The 21,669-nt window shown below is 47.0% G+C and overlaps 1 protein-coding gene across 1 annotated transcript in view; it reads left to right on the forward strand.

The window, feature by feature from the left end:
* Nucleotides 1-21,669, forward strand: part of GRM1 (glutamate metabotropic receptor 1) — a 1,947,075-nt gene that overhangs the window by 440,072 nt on the left and 1,485,334 nt on the right. The gene's annotated exons all lie outside the window — the stretch shown is intronic.

A 21,669-nucleotide genomic window follows, 5' to 3' on the forward strand; every position in this document is an offset into this window, starting at 1 on the left:
TGCCGCTCAACCAAGGAGAATAGTTGGTTCTGCTAGGGTATGCATCACCCAACAGAGATGTGTCTATTCAGCTGGCAAGCACCTTAGGCACACTTCCGAGAGTCCTGGATTGGAGTAGCACCGCATGGAAGCATAGAATTCCAGAAGGCAGAGTCCAAGTGCAGGTGCAAGTTGTTGGAAGTCTGTTACATCCCTGAGGATTCAGATCAGGAGGCCAGCCAACTAGCTGTTGCAGTCCCTCTGGATTCAAGAGATGCAGGTCCAGTCCTTCTTATCCAGGCAAGAAGGCAGCGGGTAGTAGGTCAACAAAGCAAAGCAGATGTCCAGCAGAGTGCAGTTAAGTAGAGTATCATCCCTTCAGCAGCACAGCAACCCTTCTTTTTCAGAGTATCCACAGGTCCAGGAGTGTGCTGAAGTGATGATGTGTGAGGTCCTTCTTTTATACACAGTTGTGCCTTTGAAACAGGGAGAAGCTTCTGGGGGCATGCCTTTGCAGTGCAGCAATGCCCTGCCTTCCCTGCCGTGGCTCCAGACTAACTACAGGGGGGTATACAGCCATTTGTATAGAGACAGGAAACAGCCATATTCAGGTGTAAGTGAGGCTGGTCCCAGTTTCTCCCTCCCTGCCACCCTGCCAGTGACGGTTCATCCAGTCACATCTAAGCTCTCAGTGTGTGAGGCTGCCTAGGAGGAATACACAAAGCCCTACTGCCAACTACACTTAGTCATGTGACCACTGACAGGCAGCAGGCACCAAATGGCTGATGCAAGAAAATGGCAATGTTCTGAAAGAGGCATTTTCAAAATTGTAAAATCTGACTTCAACATAAGTTAGGATTTTAAATTAGGCTTCTCTGAGTCACCAAACTTGAACCAGGTATCTCTTTATTGGGAAATTACACTTATAAAATGTAATAGAGCAACTCCAATTTTATCTAAAACTTGAAAGTACAAATTTTTTTTTTCAAAGATATTTTTATTAGAAGTTTTAGGAGTATACATTCCACAGGCACTCAGTGCATCGTCACATGGTCCCACACAGGGGAACAACAAGTCACAACAGAAATGTGGTACACGAAATATGTGCCGTAAACAAAGGGAGTTAGCTCCTCTTCAGATTCAGATAGATAAACGAGGATTACAGCTGCTAGTTAACCGGAGCATTTACTACTGTCTCAACGGAGCAGAGATATACAAGATGGCATGTAACATTGTTAGGCAGTCCTGCAAGACAGCATGAGGCTTAGCAAAGTTTTGTGACAGTACCTTATCCAGAATATGCATTCAGAGTGCTGCAAGGTAAAGAAAGAGACAAGTTCAACTCAACGAAGCCTGTCCCAATGTGTGACAAGCATCGAATGGGCAACAAAAAGAACAACCCCCCTACCCTAACCCACCCCCCACCCACCCATGGTGGCAGCGCTAATCATATAAATTAAAGAGCAGATGACGCTAGGACAAAAATCTGAATTGAAAAAGATGGAGTGCCCTGATGGTAGAGGGACAGACTGCGGAAGGAAGGCCTCCAGAGAGGTAAGTAACCAGTGGACCAAATCTGAATTCTAAATTCTTATAATCATCCCTGAAGATGTCGGCCATACGCTCAAGGCTCAGTCTTCTCCAAAGGCAAGAGTGCAAAAGGGAAATAGCCGGAGCCTCCTTCTTCCAGGCGGCTGCCAGAGTGACTTTGGCTGCGCCAAGACATTGCCACATAATCATCTCTTCAGCTCGAGTCTGGTGCTCCAAGAAAGGGTCACGCAACCCCAGGAGAACCCCCGCCATAGTTGTGGGAATGGGATAGCCTGGCATGCCTTTTATGTGGGCCAAGATTTCTTCCCAAAAAGGCCGAAGCGACGGGCAATCCCGCCAAATGTGTCAAAAGTCCCCCAGGAGCCCGCATCCCCTCCAGCGTCTATTTGAGGAAGTGGGAAAATCTGACGGAGCTTGGAAGGATGTAGATACCAATCCATCATGACCTTAAGATGTGCTTCCCTAAGATCTGTGGAGTGATTGAAACTGGCAATATCAGACCACAGGTGAGTCCATTCCTCATCAGAAATGGGGCGCTGAATCATGTCCTCCAACATATTCATGTACCTGGGCCTTGGAGAGAGAGCAGTCTTAAGCAAGAAGTTATAGATAAATAAAATCACCCCTTTCATAGTGGGCGTCTTGGAGAGGAACTCTTCAAATTTTGTGAGGGGTCGAGTAGCGGCCTCCCGAATCTGGGGATTGAGGGCCCAGTGCATCAATTGTGTGTGGTGATACCGCTCCACGTTCTTTAAGTCAAACTCCCTTTTGCATTCATCGAAGGTGAGGGGCTCACAATCTCGGAATAAATGTATCAAAACCAGACAGCCCCCTTTCTTCCATGCCTCAAAGGGTCCCTCGTGTAAGCCCGGAGAGAACGCTGAAGTGTGATGAATTGGGGTAAAGGGGGATGGGAAGGAAGTCCACCAGTCGTCGCCCAAAACCGGTCCCAAACTTTAAGAGTGGTGCATGTAGGTGTACTGAGGTATGTATTTGGAGGTCTGTCTTTACGGGGGCGCCCCACCAAGTCCCATATAATCTGACCTGTCACACTACGGTCCATATGCAGCCAATGTTTCTCAGAATCTTTCTGGGACCATTTAACCAGGACATGCAGCTGAGCTGCCTTGTGATATGTCTGGTAAACTAACTCCCCCCCTAAGCATGAGAGCGGCGGAGCAGAGAGTAAGAGAAGCATGCTCGTCCACCCTGCCGAACAAAGCGCAGGATTATGGCCGTCATCTTCAAAAAAATCGGTGTCCAATTCAATAGGCAAGGCCTGAAATAGATAAAGAAGATTGGACAGAAGAGTCATCTTCACTGCATGAATGTGACCCAGCCATGAAAGGAAGAGCGGCTTCCATTTTGCGAGTTCCATTTAAATGCGCGCGAGGAGGGAAGGGAAGGTAGATGCATATAACCCCTGAGGGGAACATCCTTTACGACGCGGATTTTACTCCGCAGTGCTTTTACGACGCATCCGTTACAACGCAAGTTGTAACCACGACTTGCGCTGGAGGGCGCTAGAGGATTAAGAATAGTATATGTACTATTCCAACACCTTCCCTAGTGTCCACGGGGACTGTTGTTAGAATAGTAAATTATACTATTCTCAATCGGCGCCCCCTACGCAAGTTGTGGTAACGACTTACGTTGTAAGGGACGCATTGTAAAAGCACGCGTTGTGACGGTACGCATTGTACCGTCATACATCCAACCCCTGAATATTCGGTGTCAGCTGAACACCCAAGTACTGAATGGTCGAAGTAGCCCATGCCAGTGGGGTGAGGGCTCGGAGATTAAGGACTGTCTCCGGCGCAAGGGTAAGATTGAGTATAAAGGACTTACCAGAGTTGATTTTAAAACCCGAGACTAGCTCGTAGCATTCGAGTTTGGACTGCAAACATGATAGTGAGTTTTCAGGCTCCGTGAGGGCCAAAAGCACATCATCTGCGAAGAGGGATATTTTATGGGGATCCCCAGTAAACGGTATCCCCTTAATATCTGGGTTATTCCAGATTGTTAGGGCCAGAGGTACAATGCTGAGGGCGAAAAGTAAGGGAGAGAGGGGGCACCCCTGCCGGGCTGCTCTCGAGTGTGGAAAAGTATGGGAGCGTACCCCGTTGACCACCACCCTGGAGTTGGGGAAGCAATAGTTCACTCTTATCATGTTATGGAATTTGGGAGCAAAGCCAAATGCATTGAGTGTGCGGAAGAGGAAAGACCAGTCAACCCTGTCGAAGGCCTTCTCGGCGTCTAGACCTACCAGAATCGCCAGAATATGGCACCTATTGGCCTTCCCTATGAGGTGTATAATTCTGCGGGTGTTATCATGCGTTTGGCGACCCTTAATGAAGCTTGACTGGTCTGGGTGAATAAGAATGGGCATGAGGTCATTTAGTCTTTTAGCAATATTTGAAGAGTATAGTTTAGCTTCCAGGTTCAGCAGGGCAAATGGCCTATAAGAGGTGCAGCATTGAGGATCTTTCCCCGGTTTGGGAATGACTGAAATCACAGCTTCCGACATGGTACCGGAAGTCCTGCCCTCCTCCGCCATCTTGTTAAACAGGGTCACTAGATAAGGAGAGAGATCGGGGGCGAATGTCTTATAAAAAAGAGCGGTGTAGCCAGCAGGTCCTGGAGCTTTATTAGGCTTCAAGGTCCTGATAGCTAGGGTGACGTCTTCAATGGTGATGGGGGCAGTGAGGAGGTCATTCCATGCCTCAGAGACCTGAGGTAAGGGCAATGACTGGAGGTATTCCTGGTGCGCTACCTCATCTTGTGATTCCCCGGTGTAGAGGTCCTGGTAAAAAGACCCAAAAATGGCAGCCTTTTCTTCATCTTTATGTGTTACCCTCCCCGTTAAATCCAGAATGCCATCTATATACTCCCTTAACCATTTGTCCCGCAATTGACGGTATAGATGCCTACCGACTTTATTACCTTGAGTGTGGGAAAGGTGTCATAATTTAAGAAGGGTGAATTCTGCCCTACTAGAATAAATGGCCTGAATGTACCTCAGAGAGCAGTGAGCTGACGCTGTGTTTGTCTCGTGGGGTTGGTTTTGTGGGTGAGTTCGAGAGTGGACAACTCAGCCTCAAGCGCTGCACGTTCACAGGCGCGTTGTTTGTTCAGGGCGGCATTGAGGGCAATGCATTCACCCCGGAGGACAGCCTTCAGAGTGTCCCAAGTGGCGAATTCTAAAGTGTCTTCAGGAGGGTTAGTCTTGAAGAATTCAGTGATAGTGGTTCTTAACTTGGTGCAGGATTCCTTATCTCGAGCGAGGGAGGTTGGAAAGTACCACTTGGGCGCAGCCGGGGCATTCCCCAGCCATTGAAGACAGACCGAATATAAGCTGTGGTCGGAAACCGATAGGGGAAAGATCTTAGCGTCCTGTAAGGCGCCCTGTAATGACTGACTTATGAAGATGTAGTCCAACTGGGAGTATATACGGTGAACAAGGGAAAAGAACGTATAATTATGCGTCCATGGGTAGAGTGTGCGCCAGGTGTCTAAGAGGTCTAGGTCTCGTATGTGTTGTTGTGTCTCCCCAGAAAAGGATCCCGCATCTGCTCTCTGTGAATGTGTGCTGCCAAGATATTTCTGCCAGATTAAATTAAAGTCATCCATAAGGATTAGTGGGCCCTCTGCAAAGTTCGTTAGTTTTCCCAATAGTGTGTGCAAGAAAGTCGTCTGGTCGGTATTGGGGGCATATAAAGCAACAAAGGTGCAAATTGTCCCCCCAAATGCCCCTTGACCATGATCCAGTGACCATCTTTATCGCCTTGGACCCCAGTGGTTGAAATTGAATAGCAGCGCTGAAAAGTATGGCCACCCCCTGGTGTTTTGTGAGGGCCGAGGATTTATAGATGAGCGGGAATTGCTTGTGCTTAAGACGGGAATTCCCGGCTCAAGCTAAGTGGGTCTCTTGTAGGGCCACTACATCTAAGTGGTGATCTCTAATATATTTCCATACCTTGAGACATTTCTGCGGAGAGTTAAGACCTTTTACGTTCCAAGTTGCTATGGTAATTGGCATCAGTTCACGGGGAAAGAAACAACATTCCCTCTGAATCTACAGTTATCCATCGTGACACCCCTTGGACCAGTCCACCTGCAACAATATGGGCCCCCAATCTGCTGACAACATCTTCCCTAGCACCACCTTCCTGACAAAGACAAAAATTAAAAAGCCGCCAACATCCCATCCCAAACCCCCTCACTACCCACTCCAGAACAAGAACAAAGGAAAAAACAATAAAAGAAACATCTTGAATATGACTTTCAATAGGGCCGAAATACCCCCCCCCCCGAAACCATGGGGGACATCAGGTCCGAGGACCCCATCCACGCCCGTCTCGACAGGAGGAGTAACTAGAGGCAAAATGATGTGGTTCTCAGAAGGATAGCAAAAACTGAAAGAGCAGACCCAACTTCAGTCCATGTCCATTTAAGCAACATAAGGAGACAGATCCCCAACATGTGTAACATAGCCCAACATCAAGAGGCACAGTCTGTGTCCGAATGAGTAGACCCCCTCATAGGGGAAGCCCACTGAAATACCATCAGAAAAAAAAGGAAGACATCAAGTTTACGTAGCAGATCTCCAGGATATAGAGACCCCGTGCCTGGTAGAGAGTGTCCACTGCTCCAGGAGCAGGGGCCGCAGCGGGGCTTAGGAGAGAAACACTCCCAGCTCACCCGGTAGATGCTGGCCCCCGCCGAGTATCGCCAGAAGAGACTAGAGACAGCAACTATGGTCACGGGTAGGGAGGCGAGTTCGAATCGTCGTCCATGAGTCAACCAAAGGATGATTAACGCCTCCCCCTGCGTGACCAAGAAGAGGACGACTCAGCGTCTCTGGTATCAGCTCCAGCTTTGCCCTGAGACAGGGCCTCCTCCCCAGGGGGAATTTCCAGCAGGCGCAGGCCTTCCTGAAGGTCGGTGACATGGCGTCGCTTATTTTGGTATTCAAAGCTGAGCCCAAAGGGATAGGTCCATCGGTATCTGATCTTGTCACGCAACTTAGTGGTAATAGGCCTGAACAGTTGTCTCCATGCCAGCGTTAAAGGTGAGACATCCTGGTAGATGGTGCAGGAATGGTCTTGGAAAGTGATAGAATCCTTAGCTCTAGTCGCTTGAAGGACCGCCTCCTTGACTGTATAGGAGTGAAATTTCACCAAAATGTTGCATGGCCGCTTCTTCTCCCCTTGTGAGAGAGACACCACGCTGTGGACTCTGTCCAATTTAATCTTGAATGTCTGTGGAGACAAAATCTCTGAGTAGAGACCCACCACAAACGCCTCCAGGTCAGGCCCTTCAGCGCCTTCTTCCAGGTCCCTAATGCGAATGTTCTCCATCTGAGCCCTGTTCTCAAGGTCTTCAGTCTTGAGCTGCGACTGGTGAAGTTGCTCCTTAAGGGTGCGAACATCATCCCGGAGCTCGGTAGAAAGGTGCTCTTGTTCCTGATGGCGAGCTTTGAGGTCAAGGACCCTGGTGCCAAATGAGTCCACGTCCTGTGGGAGAGAGGACAGACGCTCAGTCAGGTCAGAGAGCAATTGATCGATAGATGATTTGATATCTTGGCCAATGTCCTTACACAGTTCAGAATTGAATTCTTTAAACATGCTCAGTAGATCTGAGATCTGCTTTGGTGAGAGCCATTGCTGCAGTGCTTGTGTCTCCCCGTAACACTGCTCGTTTTTTTGATGTCAAAAAGAAAACTGTGACCTTGTTGGGAGTCTTGGCTGTAGTTTTCTTTGGCGGCATAGAGCGGGGCCTTAATGCACTATTCCCGGCAGGAAGCACCTTTCGGAGGAATCTAGAGGGTTGGGCTCATTGCCATGTGGTCTCTGCCAGACTGTGAATGGGCCCCCGCTTGCAGTCAGCTGGGTAGATCCCCAAACGTTAGGAAGCCCGACACACTGTTGGAAGTGGGGCCCGTGGACAACTGGATCTTTCATGAAGCTGCGAGGGTCTGCCCCTGCCAGGGGCCGCTCCGATAGAAGAGTGCTGGAGACAGGCCAGTGCGCGGAGAGCTCAAAAACGCAGAGTTGGCAGCAGAAATACCCAGTAGGCCCGCATGTGGAGAGCAGAGTGGGGGCCCAGTGGTGACAACCAGCGAAGCTCTGCTTACCCCAGTCACTGATGAGAAAGTCAAGTATATGTCACACACTCCAGGAGGATATAGGAGCTAAGTGCCACCTTCACAGAGCCTGCAGGCTGGGAAAGTTCAAGGTGCGTAACGATGACCACAATGAAGATAGATTCCAGCAGCGCTCCCCGATGTCCAGCAGGTTGCAGAATTTAACTGCAGCGCAGTGGGGTGTGAGCGCACAAATTTGCAGCCCGGCAGACTCACGCGTCTGCCATCTTTAACTCAGGCAGAATCAGAGGTGATGAAATTCGCCCAATTTCAGCTTCACTGCGCCAAAACCGCTGTTCCTCCAGGTGGGTCAGTGTTAATATCGCTCCCCGCTGCCTAAGGGGGGGGCCCAGCGTCCTCAATATAGGCGGACCGTTAAAACTCGCCATAGGCGCCGTGCCGTCATTATGTGCAGGCGTGCTCCTCACCATCTAAAGACACAGGCAGAAGTAGTAGCCCCCGTGATGGGCCATCCACGCCAAAGTATTCTGTCGGTGCCTCACATGATTACGGCCCAGATCCTGTTGTTTGCAGCGTGTAGGAAGCACTATAACTGCGGCTAATCTCCTCCAGACAGCGTGCGAACCAGGAGCCGAGACGGATTACAGCCGCTCGGCCATCTTGCCCGGCCACGCCCCGTCCAACTTTTTAAAATAAATTGCACCCTACCCTCTGAGTTGTCCAGGGCCTACTGTAATGGTGACTTATATGTATTAAAAAGGAAGGTTTGGATCTGGCAAAAGGTTTATTTTGCCTGGTCGAAATGGCGGCCTTAACTGCACACACAAGTTCTGCAATGGAAAGCCTGAAATATGTTGAAAGGGCTACTTACGTGGGTGGCATTATCAGTGCTATAGGCCCACTAACAGCATTTAATTTACAGGCCCTGGGCACATGAAGTGCACTTTTCTAGGGACATATAAGTAAATTAAAGATGCCAAATTGGGTATGAGCCCTTATTACTAATTTTAGAGGAGATAGCACAAACATGTAGCACTGTTTAGCAGTGGTAAAGTGCTCAGAGTCCCATGGTCAGCACAAACAAGGTCAGAAAAATGGCAGAGGAAGGCAAAACGTTGGGGAGGAGACCACTCTAAGGCTGACAGTTCTAACACCCTGTTTGAAGAAAACACTCAAGCAGTTAGGAGCCTTATTTGGAAAAAGCCAGGGAACCTAGATTGTTGTCCATCAATACAGCTGTGCTGGGAAATCTTCAAATATTTTTATGATTTTGTCTCTAAAATAGTTGTCTAATCAATTAGATAATGCTTGAGCTGGAACTATGGTACTTCCAGAGAGTTTGAATGGGAGAGATTATGAACTATAGATAATAGTTCATGCATAGAAATATGAGCCCCAGTCAGCGCTCGCTTTCTTTATGAGTTCTTTATATGAACTGATTAAAACTCTATATTCTGTTTTCAGTTCAAGATCATATCATTTTCTCCAGAGGGTTTCAAGACCTTTGCATTTAAGTTTGTCTAAGCGTAGGTTGTCCAAATACCAAAGAGCTCCTAATCTAGCTGAAATTCCTTTTTTTGTACCTTACAGGAGCAATAACATCCAAACCTGTAAAGATCCAACTGGTAAAATTGTTGGGCAAAGTCTCCACATCATCACCCTTCATACGGCTAGATTAAGGATGATGTTAAGATTTTCATATTATTTTGACCTATGAACGTGTCTTCAGAGTGCAGAGATGGGTGCTATGTGTAGCTGAGGTCAAACCCTGATAGGGTAAGGGACAACTGTTTGATTTCATTAGGCTAGGTGCACAAGGGGATTAATAACAATGGAATCATTTTGGAATATTTTGGGTCCAGCATATGGCACACCAGATGTGAAACCGAGTTAATTTGCTGAGAGAAGCCGAGTGCATCAATTAAATTAACTGTGTCAGCCTTGGTGACATCTTCCAAATGGCAGGTTAAGTCACCTAAAATTATAATGTTAGAGGCCTACCCAATGCAGGCTATAAGAAATTATGATAAGGTTTGAGAAAAAGCTGTTTCAAATCTCGCCCAGGAGGGAGGTGGTAAGATTGAGCTTTACACGGAGAATAACACCCCTGGCATAAGGTATATCTGAATATATAATGCTGTAAGAAATTGAATTATTGTAAATAGTTGCTATTCCACCACTGGGTTTATTAAAGCGTTCCTGGTGAATGATGGAATAATTGGCTACAATGGCAACATTAATATCTGGGCCAGGTGAATCTTTAAGCCATGTATCTGATGGGCATATAATGTTTAGTATATTGCCAGATCTAAAGTCATATAAATGAAGAAGAATAATAAACACTTTCCTGATCATCAACAAACATCCAATATAGTCCTGTCATGCCCCACTCTAGCTCTCAGTCCCACCTGCATGTCATTTGGTAGGCTCTGGGGGCTTTGGGCTCACAGTTGTTTAGTGATACTTGCTGCTGAAGACTGTTTTGAAATTTTAATCTGTTGAAATTGCCAAATTGACATTGAATCTGAAATGAATTTAAATATACTCTTATAGGAGACTGCACATTTATTTTACCTGTGGCTTCACCCAATCGCATTTTTATTCTTAGCTGTCCTTCTTTTATCTCGGCTTCCTACCGCACTTACCGCTCCCCGCTGCTCTCACCGCTCTTGCTGACATGGTTCCCCCTCGCTCACTCTGGGCGGCGAGGAAACAGTGCTTGATAGAGAAGCAAGTGGGGCATACTTCCTCCTTGTCCGGGCTGGGAAGGGCAGAGACACATGAGAGGTGCCATCTTGGTTGGGTGCGTGCTCTAGCTGTCCTGCCCTCCCTGCCCCATGTACATAAAGGGAGCCATGGCGCAGACGCGCAGTGGACGTGTGCAGCAGGTGCACCACTGGTGCCCCAAAGGCAAGCCTGTCTGCACCCATCAGAGTCCCGAAAGCACCCAGCGCCAGCCACTGTGCAGGTTTTATGTCAGCCAACGAGCACCGTATTTGCTTTGATAGGGCCTCTTTATGCACATGGCTCCTTCAAGGAAATGCTTGACATGCTGGTCTCCGGGCACTCCCTGTGAAGAGTTTATCTGCCCGAACTCTGCCTGGACCCTTAATATACTGGCTCCCTCCCGGTATACCCAAAGCAAAATCAGTGCTGGGTCTACACAGAAACAATTTGGGTGGCTCTGTTGAATACTAAATCCCAACAGAAACACGAACTCCGACTATTTGACTTACTTACTGACAAGACCTGGACGTACTCTTCCTTACCGATACTTTGTGATTGGCCAGGGCTAACCCCCACACAAGCACTAGCCATCCCCTCGAATTACAGAATTCTAAGGAAGGACAGCAACACTGGCAGAGGGGGTGCAACGGAAATCATACTTAAAAAAGAATACGAATACTCATCATTTGAGCTTGCAGGCCTCCAAGAGGTCAAAGCACTAGGTTTATGTCTATCCCTCACTCCTAACCAGTTACTGTCAGGGGTACTTGTATACCACCCCTCTGGCCCTGCTAGCAGGTGCCTGCGCTTATTGCAAAGCGCACTGGCGCTGTGGGCAATGAGGTATGCCCACTTCCTGGGACTTTAATATCCACTTAGATAATGCATCAGGTCAAGAAACCATTGCCATTCTTGAAATAATGAGCTCTATGATGCTGAAACAAGAGGTCTTCAGTCCCACCAATCAGGACGGACATACTCTCGACCAGGTTTTCTCCAATATGAATCTGGCGAATTCACAATCTACTCCTCTCCCTTGGACGGACCACTTTCTTGTCTCCTTTTCATGGTCACAGACTTGCAATAAGCCCCCCACGAAAGGCAATGTCTCTTCCTCCTTTCGGGCCTTTCACAAGTTACTACCGGAGGTCATTATTCATGCCCTTACTACAACTTCCCCAGTCTTAACATCTGGACAGCTGGATCAGTGAGCCAGTTAACTCGCTAGCACTGATTAAAAAGACATCTCAGGTCAAGTCATGCCCTGCCGCTCCATGGTTTAATTCTGAGCTTAGCACCTGCAAAAAACAATGGAAGAAACTTGAGAGAGCATGGAGACAGAAATATCACACAGATGACAAAGCCTCATATAGGAATGCACTAACGGTGTATTTGGGGAAATTGCACATTGCCAAAAAAAAGCTTTTACAACACTTAAGCTGACAACAAACCAAAAGAAATCTTCAATATTATAGATTCTTTCCTGCACCTAGTTGTCACTTCTAGAGCCTGCACCCCCACGGCGGAGTGGTGCAATGAACTCAACCTGTTTTTCTATGAAAAAATCATGACCATTCAAAACAGTTTCCAGAAACCAGCACCCCTATCACAGTCAGGGGCCAAGGCTTTATCCATCCTCACCTACATATGCTACTTTAGACATTTTTACTCCCATTTCCCCACTCGGTCTCTCGCATCTCTAAAGAGCCTAAAATCGGGCTCTCCCCTCAACCCCTGCCCTATCATGGTGCTAAATATGTGGCACTGTCTATCTATTCCTCTGTGAACCACATATTCAATACCTCGCTGGCAACAGGGGAGGTTCCTTCTATGTAGAAAAAGGTCAAAGTCTTACTGTTGCTAAAAAAACCTGCAGCAGACCCCAAGCAAGCAGTAAACTATAGGCCTATCTCCCTTCTCCCAACTTTCTCTAAAATTCTGGAGAAAGAAGTCTGGAAGACAACGGAATACACCACCCTACTCAATATGGCTTCCACCCCCAATTTATCACAGAGACCACACTCCTCAAAGTAGTAGAGCATGTACTGAGCACCCTTGATAGGGGATATAAAGCCATGCTGATACTGCTCGACCTCACGGCGGCGTTTGACACTGTGCCGTACCTTAAGCTGCTTGAGCGCCTTCACAAAATAGGGATCAGACACCTGGCCTTCAACTAGTTAGCCCCATTTCTGGACAGACGCACTCAGGAAGTCTGGCTGCCACGTTATACAGCACAGGCCAGACCGCTGTCTGTGGGTGTTCCGCATGGCTGGGCCCTCAGTTCCACTCTGTGCGATGTATATCTGACATCCCATGTTATTCTCGCAGACTCTCTTGGTGCAAAAGTCATCTCGGAAGCAGATGACAGGCAGCTTCCGTTTACTTGCAAGGAAGGGTACGTAACGCGTTTTTTACCACGCATACTGTTACTACGCATACCATTACAACGCAAGACCCTTTACAACGCATACCTTTACAACGCATGACATTACATCACAGATACTATTACAACGCATGCCATTACAACGTAAGTATAGGTAAGTATATCATTTTAATTTACCTTTTTTTATTACCAAAATATTAAAAATAAATTAAAATAATTAATTAAAGTAATTTTATATATAGTTAGGGTTTTGGGGTACAGAGGTATTTTTAGGGTTCAGGGCTGGGTTTGGGTTATGGGGTGCGGGGGTATTTTTAAGGTTCAGGGCTGGGTTTGGGTTTTGGGGTACAGGGGTATTTTTAGGGTTCAGGGCTGGGTTTGGGTTTTGGGGTACAGGGGTATTTTTAGTGTTCAGGGCTGGGTTTGGGTTTTGGGGTACAGGGGTATTTTAAGGGTTCAGTTTTATAAAAATACTTAAATTTTATTAAATACATTTATTTTAGAAATTGTAATATTTGTTTAAAAATATATATATATATATATAATTTTAAAATTACAATGACATTAATTAAAAATGTATTTAATAAATAAAAATAATTAAATATTTATTAATTACACTTTAAAAAAAATAATATAATAATATTTAAAAATATTATACTTACCTATACTTACGTTGTAATGGCATGCGTTGTAATAGTATCTGCGATGTAATGCCATGCGTTGTAAAGGTATGCGTTGTAAAGGGTCCTGCGTTGTAAAAATTCCGTTTAGTGGTATGCGTGGTAAAAGTATGCGTTTTAACGTCCTACATCCGCAAGAAAGGCATGAACTTAGATGGGAAGTTGATATCTTGCTGTCTCACCAAGGTGTTTCAGTGGTTGGAGTTGCACATCTGAGATGCAACCAGGATAAAACAGAGATCATGACCATTGGAGCTGTCCCCCACAAATTTGTGGAAGCCTGTAGGCCAAACAACCTGCCGCACCCTGGCCTCCCTCAAAACTGCGTCAAGAATCTCGGAATCAAAATAGATAGCACCCTCTCCTTCCTTTTGCAGATTCAAGCTATTGCTGGGTCTTGCTTTGGCGTGCTCCACATGCTGAAAAGATTTCTACCACTACTATCTGATTCTGCTGGCAGAAAGGTAGTGCAGGCCCTGATTACGTCTAGATTAGACTTAGGGAATGCTGTGTACCTTGGCTTCCCTGACTATCTCCTTAACAGACTATAGGTGGTTCAGAACTCCGCAGCAAGACAGCTGCTCAGACTTCCTCCCAGGTCAGACATGACCCCTCAACTAAGGGCCCTGCACTTGTTCCTGTTGAAAAAGAGAGTGGCTTTTTAAGACATGGTCCTCATGCATAAGGATTTTCACAGGACGGAGTTATCGTATCTCAAAAGGAGAATCAGTACTTATACTCACGCTCGCACCGTCTGATCTTCCTTGGCGTGCCTGGCAAAGGTGCCCCGCATTGATGGCCTCAGAATGGGTGGGAGATCCCTTTCTTATCTAGGACCTCTCTTCTGGAATAGACTCCCAGTAGACCTTCAGCTCGTACACTGCCTTGATATGTTGCCCCTTTCACGCTAAAATTAGCGTGAAAGGGGCGTGCAGTGGGTGTTGCGGTGGAACGCCCACTGCAACACTCACTGCACATCACTATTCACGCTAATTTTAGTGTGAAAGGGGCCCTATTACTTTGGCAGCAATGAGCCACTTAACGTGGTTTTTCGCCACGTTGAGTGGTTTAACGCTGCCTTGGTAATAGGGCGCTGACCCTATCACCACCACAATATCACAAAAAGTGACGTTGTGGTGGCGATAGGGGTTTGGTAATATGCCCCCCCTTCGGTCTTAAGTTGGTGAAAGTAGGAGAAATGCATTATTTCTCCTCATTTTTCCAAGTGTGCTGCCTTGTGCAGCACACACGGAAAAAGCAAAATGACATGGATTTTGTATGTACAGGAAGGTTCCTCGTCGTATCTAAAAAAAATGCAGCACACATGAAAGTGACAAAATAGCGTTTCAGGATTTTTTATGTATAGGAAGGGTCACTTTCCTACACATAAACAATCCTCCCCTGCAAGGAGACACCCTTGCGCTATGGTACAAGGGTGCCTGCGTTGGTGCTATACTGCCAAGTGTAGTGCCAGTCCAGGTGGAAATCCACTGCAGCATATCATTGTAAATATGGTGTAGCCCTGCATTTCTGAAGTGGCGGAGTGAGGCATTAAGCCATGACGGCTAACGCCTCACTCCGCCACTTCATTGTAGATATCCCTCTGTGTTTGTTAGTTGACTTTTTCTAACGCCAACTCTGCAATCTGTGTAGGTGTAATTTCTGGTAAATTGAGCCAGTTTGTAGTGCATAGTTGATATACTTGGAGAAAAACCACCCGAGGTGTATAATGATGGTAGGGCAAGCCAAAGGGGTGCGCCATGACTGTGGAAATGCGAGACTGCGTCCAGAACACATCTGGTGTTCTACCTCCAGTCAAAACTAACTGCCTATTTGCAACATCTGCTTGCTGCATTTTCAGTTGGTGGGACTTCTTCTTAGCTTTGACTTTCTATGGTCGAAGCAACAGGTTTGTATGTTTTTTCCAATACCAACATTTTTTTGTCGCCACAAACAAGCATGTTTCCACCGTTGGATTTTGCGTCCTACATTCGTCAACACATTTTCTGGCAGTGCAGCTTTTTGTCTTGTGGGAAATGTTTGCTCTTCCTTCATTCGGGATTGCCAGGCCATACTCAGAAGGAGACATGTAGATTTTCGACTGGGCGAAATTTGCATAATTTCTTCACGGATATTACACCAGATGCCACAAAAAAAAAAGCAAAATGAGGTTTTCGTATTTTGCGCAATTTTTTTAGTGGCATCTTCACATCGGTCGAGGATGCATTTTGTTCAACAAAACAAATTGCACGAAATTGCGATTGACGTGAATAATAGCCATCACCTGTGGGTATTGTTGTTCCTCTACCCGTAAATAGGATTTTAAACCCACACAAAATCTTAATTGAGTGAAGTTGTGTAATGGCTAACCCGAGGCATTTAGAGTAATAAGCAAAATGCGAAATGCCACAAACTACTCACGACTAAGCTGATATAAATTGAATTTCGCTCGAATCTAGGAGATATGAAGTATGTTTTCTTAATTATTTGATATCCTTGCGCGCTAATGCTTTTATTTGTCTTTCTTCATGCTTCAACTTTCTCAAAATATATTTGCCGCCACCCATTAACTTTTAGGAATCAGTGATACCACACTAAGGGCCCGATGTAGGTGGCCAATACCGGTCGGAAACGGACGAATTCGGCCGTTTCCGACCGATATTTGGCCTTTTGAGATGTAGGGGACCTTTTTTTCTCCGATTCAGTATTTTACTGATTCGGTAAAATTACCGAATCGGAAAAATACCGAATCGGTAAGTTTACCGATTTAAAAAAATCGGGATGTAGGTAGGACTACTTTCAGTCCCACAGGCCCTTCAGATTCGGTATTTTAACACCCAATCCAATTGGGTGTTGAAATACTGAATCCAGGTGTGCATGCACATGTGTGCATGCACACCTATGCCATGTGACAGACAGACATGCCCTTAGGGCATGTCTGTGTGCCACATGGCACACAAGCCAGTATTGGGGGTGCTAGAGGGTGTCAAAGTGGCAGGCAGGTAGTAGAGCTGCAAAGGTCATTAGTGTGAATAACGATAAATGAAACTTCTGATAGTGCAGAGCGTGCTTCTTCAAAGAGTAACTTTTTGTGTATGGATGCTTGCGCATTTATTTGTGCATGTTTGTATGTATACAGGCTGACATGTCTACTTATGTATGTGTGTGTGTTTGATCTGCATGTGTTCTTGGAGTAATCTTGAAAGTATCACAGACACACGGTGTTGTCAAACAGGCACATGGATGGGTGAAGATAACCTACGTCTGCCTGGGGTGATTTCGACATGAAGTAGGCCGAAATGAGGCCATTGGCATAGTTCACAAAAAATGCAAAAATCCTCAATGGAGTATTTCTGATGGGCGGGGCAGTTAATAGAATGACACTTGGAACCAGGGTTGGAATGAGGAACCAAAAGCAACACTGGCAAAAAAGCTAATACAAGCCTGCTCCCTTTGTCTCCTAAAAAAAAATCTCTCTCTTTCCATTCATTCATACTCTCCTGTCACTCTCTTTTGGTTTTCGCTCTACTTTCCCCTTTCCCTTCCCCCTGTCTTTCTCTCTTTCAGGAAGCTTCCGGTGCCTGCTGCAATCAACTTCGAGGAGCTGAGAAAAGTGACAAGGAAACAAGGGGTGCCACTTGGCTTTCAAAACCGGCATCCAAGGGCTCCATTCCACCAGGGAAATGCCCATGGAAGAAAAGGCCTGTCCAGCCCTACTGGGAAAACAGATTCCATTCTATAAATGAACAGTTGTGAAGGTCCACCAACACAGACATAGCGTCCCATTCTAGCAGGTCAACCCTCGGCCATATAAATGTGATTGGCTGCTGCATAGAATGTTGCAATTTTAATGGAAACATCCCTCTTAATCTTAATGGTTTTAAGTGGCACAAGAAGGTAAGGAATTCGGGGGCATATTATCAAGGGGGTTCATCTCCGCTTTTTTGGCTTTAAAAGCCAAGAAAGCGGAGATAAAATTATCTCCCTATTACCTAGCTGTCGCTAACACCAGTTAGCGACAGCTAGTAGGAGATAGCGACCATCTTGGGCCCTGCTTTGCATGTCAGTGATATTTATCACTAATGACATGCAAAGTGGGCGTGCGAAGATGTTTGCGACTGGAAACAGTCGCTAACATCGCTATCTCCTATTCCCAACTTTTGGAGATATTCGCGCTAAGCGCGAATATCTCCAAAAGCTAACACCTGCCCCTGAACAGTTCTTAGCCATGTTATCCAATGGTAGGTGGATAACATGGCTAAGAGCATTAGCTCGGTAATGCATGAATATCGCTGACTTTTCAGCGATATTCATGCATTTTGGCCGATTTTTATCTCTTAGGAGATAAACCTTGATACTAGCATGGTTCCTAAGCGATAAAAATCGCCACAGCTCGGCGATAAAAATATCGCCGCTACAACAACATAGCGATAATTATCGCTAGTTCTTGGTAATATGCCCCTTGGTGCTGTAGAGTTGTTCAAAGGATCTTGGACTTGTAATATGTTGCATACAAGTGTGTACATTTGTTGTGGTATTAATTAGAAGCATGTTTACTCTATTTGGCACAAAAAGCAAATAAATAAATAAATAGAAGTCTAAAAAAAAAAACACAGCCGGAACATAGAGTTGACCTTATATGGCAGAAACCAGGCGTTAAGGCTTGTCTTAACTACATGCACATCATGAGTCAGTGGCAACACCACTGTAGGAGGATGTATAATAATTTGCATGTCAGCATCACTTCTTCGATTCTGCCTATTGCCTTTGTTGTTATGGCAACTACATGTAAATTACAAAATATCAGCATTTGCTTCTATTTTTGATGGTCCAAATTTCACGGTTAGCAGAGAACACTTTAGGCTAAGAATAAAAAAAGAAATGTCACTTTTATACAAATTTCAAGGGCGCTCAGATTTTCAACTCAGTAGTAGAAAGTCAAAACAAGAGCCACTGGGACTTGGACCTGTTTTGTACGCAACACACAGTACGTGTGTTAACCCATTAATTTATATTACTGCATATGAGCATAGTAAGGGTGCTTCACATTGCAGTCTTGGTGCAACTATTAGTTTGACGGTCATAACAAGGATTATTAAGTGTTATAATCAGTTTTTAATGTATGCAAAAAGAACTAGAATGAGCAGCAAGCTTTATGTGATGTTGCAAGAATATTTCTTAGCACGTTTTTCTTTTTACATTACTATGACTAGTATGAAAAGTAGATGACATATCCGTGTTCGATAAGTGGCCCTGATCACGAGTATAGGTAGTATTTATCACATATGATAAATAACGATACCACAGAGTTCGTTATTTACCGAGTGCAATTAACAGCACCTATTATGAGTTGTTGTGGAATAAGATGCAGATTTTGGTGATTAACGCACCAAAACCCGCATGATATGGTAAATCCTCCATTAAATTTCAGCTGCTTTCACTAACCAAAGTTTAACGATGGTTGAGGTATGTAACGCATTCGATATTTATCAGCTCCATTAAATACCCCAAAACTTGTAATTCCAAGATGTGCGTAAACAGATGGGTTGGAATTAACTGCCCAACTTTTAATCAGGGCAATATTTTTTCAGAAGTTACCTTATTTCTGATGCCATACTTCACTGGACTTTACGATACCATGTCTTATATGTCGTTTGTGCTACAGGAAAAAGAGCCTCAGCCAGCAGCGGCTGGCACAGGCAAACGTGGTGGGCGGGAGGTGGGGGAAGTCGACATGCGATGGAATAGGTATATGTTAGAAGGTGGTTCCGACACTATGGGCCGCCCGGATTTTTCGCTTTTTGAGCACCTAATTGTTGAGCTTTTACTGTGGGGGAGCCTCATGAGTTTGGACTCCCCCACAGTACACTCGTAATGAAAGAGACTGCATGGGGATTTGACTGTGTCCCCCTGGCTTGACCAGGAGATTGCGCAGCAGCTGGAGTAAGGGACACCAGGTTAGTTACATGCAGACACAGGTGTACATGCGTGTGCATACGTGTAAGGGCTGCGCAGGGGAGATTCCTAGCGTGCGCAGTCCAGGAGCAGCTACAAAGTGAACGGTGTGGCTGGACTTATACAGAATTGGGTGATGACATGGGATAGGCTTTATACACTGGGAAGGAACATGGCAGGGAAAGTCAGTGTGTTTTACTATTTTTCACTTCATTTTTCCCCTATGGGGGTGTGGAGCCCATGGGCTAGAGTAACTTTCATAAGGCCTACAGATTCCAGACACGCACTTCCACTGTAACAGATGTGAGAAGGAGGATTATGAAGAGTCCAAAGTCATATTTGTACTGCTTTTGGGTCATCCAGAAATGTCCCATTTCTCTGAGTCAGTCATAACCAGGGCCTGGCTGAAGGCTGACCTCAACAGGATGGATTGATAACCTTTCTTCCACAAGCTAAGGCCTCCTCTCCGCAAAGAGAAGACGGGTGGTGCTACAAGCTCATCCATCAGCAGCTATCACTGGGTGCCAGGCACCAGGCTGCACCAACTAGGGAAGGCAGCGAGGGGGGGAAGGGGCTTTTTCAGAGACCATGTGGCAAGAGACCCTGGACGACGCCTTTTTGAACAAACCCAGAAGCTGGGCAGGGAGGAGGGAGCAGGGGCGGTGAAGTGATGTTTGATAGGACAAACCGAGACTTCCTGCCAGCCCCCTACTCAACTTTTAAAAAGTTCTTGCACAGGAAAAGAAGCTCTCTCTGGGGTGTGGTCTGCTGAGGCAGAGAGTGCTAGAGTCTGGCTGATGGGCAGTTGGAAGGAGGAACCCCCTGACTGCCCTCAGGATCCTGAACAGCGCCAGGAGAAGAGACCAGGACCAGTGCGCAGAAGCAGGGGACTCTGCGCAGGGAGAAGAAAGGCCCAGGAGGAGAACAGGCGAAAACCTGGAGCAGGGAGCCAGTGAAGACAGCTCCCTGTGGAATCCCCCCTCTCAGAGACCCATAGGGCAAAAGAGTGTGCTCCCAGAGGCTGGGGAGTGCCGCCAGGAGCAAGAAGAGGCCAAGATCATCAACATTTGACTCCTGGGGGCCGAGATATGCCCCCCAGAAGGTAGGCTACCTTTGACCTCTGGAGTGACGGATGACAAAGTGTGTGGGGCTCCGCCGCCAGTCCATGATGTGCCCCCGGGGTGGGTCAGTTCCTGGGGGCTGCCCCCAATGAGAAGTAAAAGGAAGAGGCGCCGTCGCGCCCTCAGGGAAAGGTCTCATGGGGCCTGGGATCCCACCAACGGGCCCCGAAGTGAAGTCGAGGTGCGCCATTGTGCACCCCGTGAAGGTACCCCCACAGGGTGCCAGGAGCCCACCTTGGCCAACCTGAAGAATGCGAAGCCAGGGAGCGCCGTCATGCTCCCCTTGAAGATGGGTGAGAGGGAGGGGCCCAGGATCCCAACTCCTAGCCCGCCAAAGTCGGAGTGCGCCGGTGCGCACCCCCTGAAAATATACCAAAGAGGCCCGGGACCCCATCACCGGGCCCGGGAGAGGGTGAAGACCAGTCGGGGAGCGCCGTTACGCCCCCACCCCCTCAAAGATATCTAGGGGCCCGGGACCCCATCTCCGGGCCCCGTGGGGAAGGAGGATGCTTGGGGAGTGCAGTTGCACTCCCCCAAGGAACGGAGCAGTCCAGCCCGTCTGCCCACCGGAGCGGGCAGGCCAGAACTACGCTGCCGGCTCCTGCGGCAGCACGGGAGGGTGCTGGCCAAGCAAAGAGCCGGCGGGGCAGACGAGGGTGGGCTCCCCGGGCTGCCCTCCAACGTGTGGGCATCCAGGGGTCCCGGGTGGGATGGGCACCCCCACCAGAAAGAGACGGGGTGGCAGTGCGGGGCCCCGGGTAGGACCCGGCCCCGCAAAAAGAAGAGCGGCCAGGGGTGGGTTCTTCGAGCCACAGGGGACACTCACCTGGGGGTCTGGGTGGGACCAGTCCCCCCACTGAGGCGAGAACGCAGCGGAGGACCACCAGCACCACAGCAGTAGAGCCGCTCATCCAATATTCAAGAAAATGTCAGAAGCGCCCCGTAACGCCTTGCAGGACCGACTGGCCTGCAAGAGAAAGCGATAATAAACAACAATGGTACGAGACCTCTATCTTTGCAAACAAATTGAACAATCAAGATTCTCAAATTAGGAGCATGTACCTATTGATCAGCTCCACTCCATTAATGAAAAACACATGAATAAGACAACAGCATCCATTTCCAAACACAGGTACAATATTTTAATCTATTGTATCAATTTCA

This window comes from Lissotriton vulgaris, chromosome 6 (assembly GCF_964263255.1).
Source record: "Lissotriton vulgaris chromosome 6, aLisVul1.2, whole genome shotgun sequence".
NCBI lineage: Eukaryota > Metazoa > Chordata > Amphibia > Caudata > Salamandridae > Lissotriton > Lissotriton vulgaris.